Source organism: Buteo buteo, chromosome 27 (assembly GCF_964188355.1).
Source record: "Buteo buteo chromosome 27, bButBut1.hap1.1, whole genome shotgun sequence".
Classification (NCBI taxonomy): Eukaryota; Metazoa; Chordata; class Aves; order Accipitriformes; family Accipitridae; genus Buteo; species Buteo buteo.
In genome coordinates this window covers 4,093,639-4,105,702 of record NC_134197.1, presented here as the reverse complement: position 1 = coordinate 4,105,702, position 12,064 = coordinate 4,093,639, and the positions used below count along the sequence as shown (strand labels likewise).

Sequence of the window (12,064 nt, the reverse complement as noted above, 5' to 3'; positions counted from 1 at the left end):
CTTCCTGTTCCCTTTCTATCTGCTCCCGCGTGCATGCATGTGCATCTCTCCACCGAGAAATCCCCTGTGCTAGCTGTTGTCGGAAAGGTCACCCAGGGATATTCACAAACAGCAGGTGTAAAATTAACAACTGGTGCAATTCCAATCATCTGGCAGGAAGGAAAACATTGGACAATAGGTAGAGCCAGGGTAGAGTTTCCAGCTGAAGGCTCATTGCCTGATATAGGACGGCAGATCGGTGGGCTGGGAACTCTCCTAAGAATGTGAAACCGATAGGGTATTAGCAGGCCTTCTCTGCCCCTCCAACACAATTGTTTTCAGCTTGCTCAAAAATATTTGGAAATGTTACCGAGCAGGACGTGTGGGCGAGAAGGCATCCTCCAGCCAATCAGCCGAGTAGATTTCAGCCCTCCCCTTGAATTTCAAGCTTTTGTTTTCCCTGATGGAAGGGAAGGTGAATCCTCCATGATTAATTTAGGGATCTTAAAGCATTTTGGATGAGTTCCTGCAGCAGGGTAACAAGTGGTGCTCTCAAGGATTATGGAAATTGTGGAGAGATGGCAAGATAGATGGGAGGATACATGATCGATACCAATTCTGACCCTTTATTGGTTTTGTTGGAACTGATTTTAGCTGCATAATACAATGTGAGTATCACTCGATAATGGCATCTTGATGGTATAAGTCTTTTGGAGGCATGAATGGTAGATCCTGTTAGACCTTGACTAGTGTCAGCAACCAGAATGGTAGCTGGAGTCTGTGAGCACAGCAGTAAGATCTACTGTATAATTGAGGCTGTGGATGTACACAAGGAAAGTTGGCAGCACTGAACACAGTGAAGACAATGGAGAATGGAAAAGGTTGTTGAGAAGCTTGATTTAAACTGTGGTGAGCTGAGTGTTTCTGCAAGTATTAGAGAGAGAGCGGTAGCCGTTCCCAGCATGGAGAAGGAGTTTGGCCAGAGGTTTTAACTAACACACAGCCTTTCCTCCGCTAGAGGTCAAACACAGGTGTCTTGCCTCTATGAAGTAAGAGGAAATGTGTGGAGATTGCTGCACCTCAAGAGCAGTATGTCGGTGCCTACAGCTTTCTGGCTTCTTTAGTCTCCTCTGCCCTTCTCCTTCTCACCCTCAAAGCTGTCAGTTAGTGTGACGTGACACCAGGTATCCTCTGGCAAAATGCTGCCACACCACAACCAGAACTTGTAGGCTCCTGCCCAGCTTACACAGTGTCCATCCTCTGTTTAAACAGGTTTGGTACAAGTTCCATCCACCACAATACAATTAGCACTGAAAAAGTGCTCTTGCGGGTCTCTGAGCCATTGGTCTCACTTAGCAGAGATCTCACACGTGGACTGCGCTGACAAAGGATGCCTGGGCTGAGAGAAGGTCCGATAACGCAGTGTAACCCTGACATACGTTGTCAGCAGGGCTGCCATCGCCAACAAGAGCAAGGGGGAGGACTGAAATTCTCCCGTTCAATTGGGCGAATCTGACACCTTCTCGTTCTTGTGTCCTCGTGGCTCAGCCACTTGACATTTCTAAACATTCTCAAGCAAGTTCACTGGAAAACTATCCCATGTCAGGAGCTGGTGATGTCAAGGCTAATAACAGTCCTGGGGTCAAATCCTTCTGATCCTTCAGGCAAGGACCTCAAGATTTGGCTCCAAGTCAATAACAAGGTCTGTCACGTTGACGATGGCTTATTATGAATCCCAGCGCAAGCCGTTCCCAAACAAAGTGCGTTCGTTTGGTTTTCCATGCAGGAAAAGGTTATCAGTTTCCAAAGGCAGGTTCTCTCTTCCTTGCATGGAGTAGCAAGCAAAACCGGTGAGCTTGGAATGGGCAACAGAACCTCACCTTAGAGCAGGAGACGGGGACGGTGATAAATCTTTACCTGGGAAATTCTTCTCTTCCCCTCTGGAATGGTGCAAGCTGATTGTTTTCATCTCTAGAGATGCTGGGTTTTTTCTTCTGTGTCCCCTTCCATCATTTGGATGTTAAGAATACCACTTGGCTGCCTTTGTTAATGTTACAATGGACCTCAGAAAGGGAGAACTAGCCATATTGGGAAATGCATGGCTGGATGTCAGGGAAGGAGATAGCAGGGATCTTACTGGCTCACACTTGTGTTGCAGTGAAAAAAGGGATTGTAGGATGACATTCACTTTGCCATCATATTATAATCCCAACAGCGTGTTGAGAGTGATGCCACTGGAGTGGTGTCCAAAATGATAATTATAACCACTTCCTATTTTTAATTTCCTCTTAATAAGGGAAACAGTGGTCATCATCCTAACCATAATGATTCTGCTCTGCCCCTCCAGATGTCAGAACATTATAAACATGGGTTAACAAACACTGATGTCTCTCTAAGGTCTTTCTTCTGAACTGAAAACTCCGGTGCAACCCAGCCCACCCAGACACACACATCAGCAGGTACAAATCAGGGTGCTACAGAAAATGCTGTACCTGCTTTTCTGTTGGCCTCATTTTACAAGGGAGTATTTGAATCATGGAGAAATAAGGTGACTTGCTCTATGTCCCTTGGTGAGTCAGTGGTGGAGAATAGATTCAGCTGTCTACATCTCCCCATTTTTCTCTGTCAAATGGCCTTTTTGCTATTTTTTAGAAGGCATTTGACATGAGGTTCCTAAATATGTAAGCTGATGTTCAGAATTGCTGAGTCATCACTAGTTCCCCTCCAGGCAGTACCTAAACAAGATATCCGTGGGGAAAACTGTCTTATCTTGAATATCAGCAACCGCTCATGGCTATTCCTCTTCATACACTCATATATGTCTTTGCAGGTGGACCCAGCTCTGTCCACCTATCCAATCTGATGCATGTAGAACCAGCACAAGACAAGGAGGACCACAGCAGATGATAGCCCCACTTTCCCAAACTGCTATTAACAACAACGTGACTATTTCACACATCCCTCCTAAATACCCACCTGAATATAGGAAGTCCTTTGGCCAAGGGGGGCCTTAAACTATGGTTGTCAAAAGTCTTAGCTAAGGCAGAGTTGGTCCATGTGGCTTGGCTGAGTGACGCCTTTACTTCTGAACAGTTCTTGACTCCAGAGAGAGTGGGTTTCTCATTTTGCAAAGCACTAATCTCCTGCTGGTTTATAGGAAGTTTCTGTAGGATCTCTCTCCGTTGAAGGTCAGATTTCATGTATCTTCTGAGATCCTAGAACCAGGGTTCTGCTGTGCTAGAAAAGCAGAAAGGAGAAGACTATATGAGGTTAGCAAGATCTGAGCAAAACAGCGTTCTTGGCTCAGACAGCAATTCTAATTATCCAGCACTTAGGCATCAAGAAGATTCAGATAAGAGGTCTCAGATTTAGCTCCTCTCTTCTCTCTGCAAGTTAATGCGCCACATTTCTTCTTTTTTTTTTTTAAGCAGACAATCAAATCTGTGATAGCAAATTTCAAGTTAAAAGGGAAAGATTGTCTCTGCAGAGAATGGAAAGAACCATTTTGGCTGTAGGGTGAGTTCTGTGATCCACCAGAGGCATGGGTAGCTGTCATGCCACACACATTAAACAGAAGCTAGTGAGCTTGTTGCAAGAGTAGCTGGATAAAATCCTATGGCTTTTTATATATAGGGTATCAGACCAGGTGGGTGGTCCTGTCTGGCCTCAAAATATTCGAGTCCATGATATATCATTTGCTGTACTGGATAAAACCTAACCAAGCTCCTGTTATGCTTCCACCAGGGCTATTTATACACTGTGACAATGCAGGAACCTAGTTTCTGACTTATGCCTTCAATCTGAGAAAAGTCAATTGAAAATCACGTAGTTCCTGCAGTATTAGATCATACGAAACCTTAACGAAAGCTCTGCTGTATAGCCCCATCCACTTCATCTCCATTGCAAGGGGCCAGATTGCCAAAAGAAGAGGTGTCATCACCAAGCTGATAGAAGCCATCTCCCTTCCTTCCCTGGAGTATTTATACAGGTCAGCCCCTCTAATACGTAAGCTCTCATCTCCTGGCAGTTTCCTCATAGGAGAGCTTCTGAATTTTCCTTCTCTCCTTACTGCATAGCCACCCACAAACAGCCTTTCAGTCATCTGAATGCTCGTAGATCACTAGCATATAGCAAAGCTTTAAGGAGCATGCAGAAACAACCTATATACTAATCCAACAGCACTGTGTTGAGGCTTGTCTTTATTTTCTGGGATAGATAATCATCACCTTTAGACAAGCTTCTTCCTTAACACCTTGCTTCTAGAAGGCCATCAGTCCGATCCAACCCTGTTTTCTACCAAGAGTTATGACTCTGAACCCTGTTACACTTCTGAGTGATGCCCGTGGCGCTCACCCGTTCCAGCTACTCCTAGTTACCTGGGTATGTCAGCAACAACTTCTGCAGGGTCCTGACACCTGCTGTGAGGGTTAGGCAGCAGAAAAGCTCTGCTTCTCTGAGCCTTTTCTATCTACCACAGAGCTGATGATTGAATCTCCCCCCCTACTTGCTCTTTGCCTTACGCTATGGGGTGGAGAGGAAGCAATCCTCTGAATCCATAACTCTTCTACCCTTCTTTTCCCACACAAGTTAACTCCCAGCCCTTGCTTGCTTCTGCTCCAGCCCCCTTCTGAGCGTGCTCTCATTAAGACCCCAGAGGGAGGAGGTGATGCTCTGAAATTGTCTTAATTGCTCTTGTTTATACTGGTTACGATGGCAATAAGTTGCCATGCAGAGGAGGCTTTCTTCAGATGTGCAGGTTCTCCATTGTTCTGTATTCTGAAGGATTATCTGTAGGCAGCTCCAAGTCATTTACAACAATAGATTAATATGAAGATCAGTAATACTGGGTGACTCACAGTCACACACATGCGAGACCCGACAATCGTTGTGACCTGCCACCGGATTTAAGGGGAGGTTAAATGTTGCTGGTATGCTCTTGCAGGGTGCTGAAGAGATAGAGCTCTGCACTTGCACAGTTTCTGCTATCCAGGAGCTCCCCAAACATGAATGGAGAATGCTATTTTGCTAGGGCAGGCGATGACTGTTAGACTTGCTGGAAAGCAGGGAACTGGAACAGAGTGTGTCTTTTGTCCAATGTAAATTTGTGTGTGCCAAAGTTTAAACGGGGGTCAGGAATCCTGACTTTTAGTCCCTGATATATCTGCCAGGCACTCTATCATCCAGACCCTAAAGAGGATCTTTTGTCCAACGTAAATTTGTGTGTGCCAAAGTTTAAACAGGGGTCAGGAATCCTCATTTCTAGTCCCTGATCTATCTGCCAGGCACTCTATCATCCACACCCTACAGAGGATCTTTTATGTGTGTTGTGTGCTACTTGTACTGTATCCCATTTATCACCCTTGACAAATGACAGAGAACAGCTCCGTCTCAAGTTCTTCTCTAGACGTCTGAGTACAGTGCCTGGGTCTTCACTTGGCAGAGACCCCTTGGAGATGGTGTTGAGATATCTCAGCTGTAGTTTTGTCCCTTCTGTCCCACTGGTCAGACTTAGGGCTTCATGCTGGGACTGGCTGCACTGAACTAGGAGTACTTTGCTTTCCATTCTTACTTTTCTGGATAGTGCCAGTCTGCCAGATCAATACCGGAGACACCCTACATCCCTCTGATCCATCCCTTGAATCAAGAGGTCTGTGTGCCATCCTTTCCCCTATATACTTGACTCAGGTATATATGTGCCCTCCTACTATGTCCCCACTAGTCCTCAGTCACCCAGTATCCACCATTCTCCTTCCATGTGCCAGGCACTCCATGCATCCTCTGCCTCTCTCACCCATCATTATCCCGACTTCTCTCCTGCTGTCAGGGGCTCATCATTCCCCCCATCTTTCCTTTCACCCATGCATTTTTTCCCTGTTTGGGAGTTGATACATTATTCAAAGAGTAGGGAACACAGGCAGACCTGAGAGGAAGGCTGGGTTTTGCTTTCAGGGATTAACAGCTGTCATCAACCTGCTCTTGACTCTGAAGTCCATTACGGAGCTGGGTCAAGCTGCTGAAACTCCTCACCAGTTTCCTATTTGCTGCCTATTTTCAGTCCTTGGATGCTGACAACAGCCCCATAATTTCCAGTGTCAGTTAGGTTTGGTGCTCCGTGTTACCATATTGCACGTACTCCAGCAGACAGACAAGTGGAGAAATACTTTCCAGCTGAGTGTGAAAAATTGCCTTGCTCAGTCCATAAGTAATAATGTGCTTTGTTGAGTCTAGCTAACTTTCTTCCTCATATAAAACAGTGCAGTTTCTGCTTAATTTTCTGCATTACAAAAACACCAGGTCTCAAGAGCTTGATGGTGGGCCAGGTCCCAAGTGTGTCGCTAAGCAGTTACTGAGTCCCCGCCTGCCTCAAGCTGAATAAAACCTTGAGGCAGAAGCTGAGGACCTGACCCCTGATTAGACCTGTGTGCTTTTCCATATTCATCACAACAGAAGTGTGCTTATACTGGGCCGGCAAAGGGTTGATTCAGTATCCTGTCTTATGTATAGCCCCAAAGAGGGTGCCTAGGAAGACTTTTCTTCCATAAATATGTATTTCATTTGGAAATATAACTTATATAAATGGTTAGAAGTTCTATGTAATCAGTAACCTTCAGTGAATTTCTCTTCCACAAACTTTTCTAGATTCCCCTGAAGTTCATATACATTTTTAGCCTCTTCAACACCCTGTGGCAAGGAGTTCTCAGCTTAACCACACATCTCCTTTCATTTGAACCTGAAATCCCGCTGTTCCCAGGAGGTTTTGAACCACCGACCTTTTATGTAGTAGTGGTACACATTCACAAAGATCTTGAATTAGCCATATATTTAGTGGTAAAGTTTTTCTACTTTCTCCATCCATTTCAATCCACTATCTGCTGTAAATCTGCACTGCAGTGTAGTCACCATGCTGGAAGGAGAAATGCAGAAGAACTTGAAGCTCTTTGAATGAAATAATGCAAAGCACCTGCATGAGGTACCAGTGGTCGCCTATGAAACAGTCCCCTTGGAGTCACCACACGTTGCCATCACAAGACGGTGACATCTCCCAAGCTTTGGAGCGGACTTGGTTGCCGATCCAGAAGAGGGCAATGGTGACACATCCTCACCGATGCTGTGAGCACCAAATCAGCTGAGGACAGCTACTGTAGGAATATAGCCAAATAGCCAAATCACCTTGGCTAACAAATCTGCATGTTCCTGGCTGTTCTGTGGCAAGCAGATTGAAGTGGGAGGTAGCTTTCAGCTACTGTCTTAGGTCAGATGGGACTGTCAGTCAATTGTTAATTATGACTCTTCTTCTTACTAATTTCTGTAACTTCTATCACCATGGCAGCTAACTGCCGTGGAAAGATTCAGCAGAAAAAGGAGAAGACAACCAAACTTTTCATAGCAAGGGAACAGGAACTAGCTACAGAGGAGGGAGGGTGGAGGAAGAGATCCGTAAATTGTCTTCTAGGAGATTCTAACGCCATGCTCTGAAAGCTGGACAGGTTTGGCTTTGCATGGTCCTATCAAAGGGAGTCAAGCCTCTATTCTGACTGTCCTGTGCTTGAGAGCTTACGTTCAGCTAGCCTGGTCCCAGCACAGTGCATGATGGATATATGGTACCTGTTCATCACACAGGATGCTGGGCACTACGATTTTTCTTACTCTCTGCCGATTACTGGAAAACTGCATTATTGTCACATCTTCTCTGCCCCGACCTGGTCAGTCAATCAGTTCTAATCTTTGGTGATGGCTCTGTGTCCCCATAGGGAGGGAGGAGGAGAAACTTGACAGCACTTCGAGCTCTGATTAATTATTAAACTTCCTCTCTTTCTGCTTATTTTGTAGCTTTTGTCCTGATGCTGAATGTGTGCTTCCCCCCATGTGTCATTTCCAGAGGAACACTGTGGAGATGAAATGCCTCTCAGCCGTCACAAGGCATTTTACCTGTGGGAGCTGGATGGAAAAGCCATAGCCCAGGACCACAGAGGGCCCTAGGACACTTGGCCACTTCTGTCACCGCGGCAGGCCACAGGAACATGGTGACGCAGTGCCTGAGTACTTCTGAAAAGTGGGCACAGCAGGTTGCATGGGATCATTAAAACAACAGCCATTTTGTTGCTGTTTTGCAGCAACGCCACGTGATTCTTGCTAAAATGACTATGTCTGGATCATTCAGCAACTTTCACTTCTGATTAAGCTTTCCAGCCTGTAGGTATCTTCCCTCACACCTGTCTTACAAATTCCATTTAGAAGGATTTAATTTAGAAACCCATTGTACCTGGCCCTGCACAGAGCAAGCCAATTTATTTTACGTAATGCCTCAGCACTTTAGGGAAACAGACTTGTTCTAAGTACTTTCTGGAGGGAAGGATGGACTCGTGCTTCAGGTATTGGTTTGAGATCCAGGAGAAACAGACCCTGTTCTGACAGTGTTCACAGATTTCCCGAAACCTTTATCAAATCACTTACCCTGCCTTGAACATAATTTCTGTATCTGGAAAACAATCAACATAACAACACTTTCCCTACCTCTGGTTTTAGGAGGATAAACATAGTAACTAGATGGCATCAAAGTCCTTGCATTCTGTGCTTTACAAATAGAATAAAAAGCTGATTTCTATGCTGCAGGGACTTGAGTGTGTAAGTGCCAGATGGGGACAACCGGCAGGTACAAGTCTGCCGAGAAGCAACGAAACAAGGCAGAGCTGATGGGCAAATGGACTCTGGCCATTGCCCACCAGCTGCCTAGCTGCTGTCAGCCTTTCCGTCGGCATCTCGTCAGGGATGTGCAGGGGGAGAAGGAATCATTCCGTGGGCGTTCACAGGAAGCTACCCCCGAGCGCGAGGGAGAGGCATGGGACAACGCACACGAGGGGCGGTTTGAGAATCCATGTGGGTGATCTTCCCAGCAAGCCTGGGGGACAGGAGACTCCGTGATATGCCTGAAGGAGGCACAAACACCCCCCTCCCTGGCAGAGAACTCAGCTGGCAAGATTTGATCTTTTTGTTCACTTGAGGTTTTCTGTTTGTTCACTAAATGCCCCCGGACCTTGCTTTTCAAGGCTCTTTTCCTTCTCCTTCATTGTCACTGCCACAGCCACACGTGAGTTTGAGAAGTTACGCGCAGGGGAAGATGAGTTTGCACTGAGGAGGTGACTTGAATCCTTTGCAGACCCCACTGGAGCTAGTAGATCTGAAGACAGTTGCTCTCCATCCATGGGGCCATGAGCATGGGTGAATTTTCCAGTGGCTACATGCCCTCCAGAGCGCTCATCACCATCAGTCAAGCTCTCTCCCACAAAACAGTAGCGGAGGAAGCTCAAGAAATATCGCTTTTTAATTTCAGTGCTGCCACAGCCACTGACGTCCTCGCTAATCCTCTTGCGGCAGCAGGCTGCTAATCAAAAACTCTTTGCTCGCCACTTTGGCATCATTCTGGGAAGCCAACGGAGCGCAGAGATGCTCAATTCCTCCCCCTCCACACACCTTCCATTGTCTTCAGAACTGACAGCTCTGATGTGGAGCAGCGATAAAAGCCAGCTGATGCTGTCAGGGCCTGGTACAATTGCACCGCAGGGGAAAAGGCGACTGGCTCTGACTCATCGTAGCCGCCCGGAGCTCAAGATGCCTTGCACGCCTGCTGTCTCCCGGCACAGCTTATCACGGAGCAGTGCACCTTTGGTGGGTTCTGGATACGGCCCTGTGAGGCAGGAGTTGACCGTAGGCCTTTGAAAGGGCTAGCACTGGTGGCCAACTGGGTGGCCAGCCATCCTTTGAGATGCTAGAAAAACCCACAGGAAAAAAAAAACAACAACCAGACTTGTTTGCAGATCTCTGCTGAAGTCTTTGGTGTATATGGAGGAACAAATGTAGTTGACTGGATATTCTTCTGCTTGACCTGTGCTCAGGGGTGTTTAGCAAAGCATTTGTGCAACTTCTGAGTGGTAGTCTATGACAGTAGCACCTCTCCTTCAGCTCCTCATATGCCTATCCTTATGAAATGAGCTGAGCTGGGGTTGAATTTCTGGGAGGCTCCAAACTGTGAGGGGTCTCGAGTTGAAATGTATCAGGACTGCCAAACCAAGGTGGGAAGGACATTCGAAGAGGGGAAGTTGAACTGTGATGGGAACTTCTGGGTGACCTTGAGGAAACGGGCTCAATGCTGCCCATCCTGGCCAGGTCAGCAGCTGAAATTTCCATTACTGAAGGTAGAAACTCATGGGTCATTTCTGTTTCATTTTCCACTTTTTCCCAAACATGACATTGAATGAGAGGCATTAGAACTTCCTCCTATAAATAGGATCACCCCTGTCAAAGCTAGTTAAGTCATACCCAGTGTCAAGCCCATAAACAAGGTGCCTCTCAGATGCACTGTCTGAAGGGTGCAGAGGGGTGGACAGGGAAGTTTGACAGCTCCCTGTTTGACTAGTTGGCATTGGGACACCAGCTATTTTCAAGGCAATAAACATGATCATCCCCAGCTCTCACTTGGAGGATTTGGAGAGTGGTGCGGGACAGAGACAATGTAGTCAAGGAAAGCTGCTATATGTTGTAGCAGAAGTGAAGCCTCCCAGCTGTATTGTGAGAAGAGGCAGCGAAGGCATAAAGTATGCAGGTGCTGGGACCTCCGTGGCTGCTGTCACAGCAGGGCTTAAATGCTCTGATTGCATCTATTCCTTCAAGGTCTTTCCCCAATTCTGCACTAGAGGTCTGAGATGACCTGGAAACCCTGCACTTCCAATTGATTCATTTTCCCCTGGAGGGAGCTGCAGTTTCCTCTTCCTTTAGAGCTGCCCAGTTCTTTAGCTCCACGAGAAGCAGCAGTTTCAGTGGCATCCGTTACAAAGCGGCTTTGCTGTACTGGAAGTCAGCTGGGGCATGGCAGTGAAGCCAGAGACACAAAGCAAAGCATCTTTGAAACAAGAGAGGGTAAGTGTCCCCCTGTGCCAGCTGCAGGGACATCTGGATGGAGCTGGCTTGGCAGAGCTGCAGGGGTCATCGCGGGTGACTCCGTAGCAGAGCACCTCGGGGTACCAGGAGCTGGTGGAGGGACCCTGAGGCCCCTTCACTTTCCTTCTCACCCCTGGGAGCTTCTTCCCACCTCTTCACCAACTTTGTGCTGCTCTGAGACTGAGGGCTGCAAGGAACCTGTTCTGCTGAAGTGATGCAAGTGGATGTGTCTTAAAAAAAAAACCAATTTTTTATTTTTTAAAATAGATCATTTCTGTGGTCTGATTTCCCCACAGATCCACAAGCAGTTGCATCAGTACAGCTGAGGGGGTGAAAGACTGACATGGGGGCAGAAAGGAACAAAAACTTTCTAAGTCAGCTCTACCACTGAAAGTTTTCTATAACTATATGGAAACATATAGCTGCTTGTCCCTTCCAGACTTTACGAGCTTTCCGGTTCTTGTGTGCGGAGACACAGCCAGCAGAGCAGAGAGGAGAGATGATTTGTTCAAAGCTGAACTGGGAGAAGCTTAGCAGGGGAGAAATCGCTGCTTGTTCTGAGATAGGCTAATTATATTCTATGTCCTTGGAAGCCAACCCTTTTCTACTCTGCTTGCATAATAGAGATCCTATAGCTTTTTAGAGAAGTACAAGGGTTTCCCTCCCATCACTGCTGTACACACCAGCCTGTCCTACTGCCAGACCCCACCCCAGAAGCATCTGGATATCAGTCCTGCATTCCCCGGAGGGCTGCTGGAGCACTTTGGATTCCTCAGAGATGGAAACCTTTCTAGAAACGCAGGGTAGAGTTACTCTAATTCCTTGCTGTTTGGGATCAAACTGAAGCCTGCTGCTTAATGGGGGATAAGTGGATGTAATGCAGTCAGTCAATAACTTTATGCACACACGCAGAGCCCTTTGGATTACTGATTTCCAAAAGTCAGTCTCCCTCACGAACCCTGCAACACACTGACTCAGCCCTCAGCCTTTTGACTTTGTTTTTCCTTCTTTACAAGTGACTTGTACTTTTAATTCTCCCCCCTATTCATTTTTTCCCCCACTTATTCATTTTTTTCCCCCATAAAAGTTTTCAGCTTGTCAAACAACTCTCCCTCTCCCTGTCTCTTTTCTCTTTGCCTTTTGCAGTGGG

General features: G+C 46.6%; 1 long non-coding RNA gene across 1 annotated transcript; it reads left to right on the top strand.

Annotated features, from left to right (window-relative positions):
• The first annotated feature begins 209 nt into the window (after nt 1-209).
• Nucleotides 210-8,589, top strand: LOC142045408 (uncharacterized). Its single transcript, XR_012654584.1, has 2 exons — nt 210-647; nt 7,810-8,589. It is a non-coding gene; the product is annotated as an uncharacterized LOC142045408 (long non-coding RNA).
• Nucleotides 8,590-12,064: the final 3,475 nt, after the last annotated feature.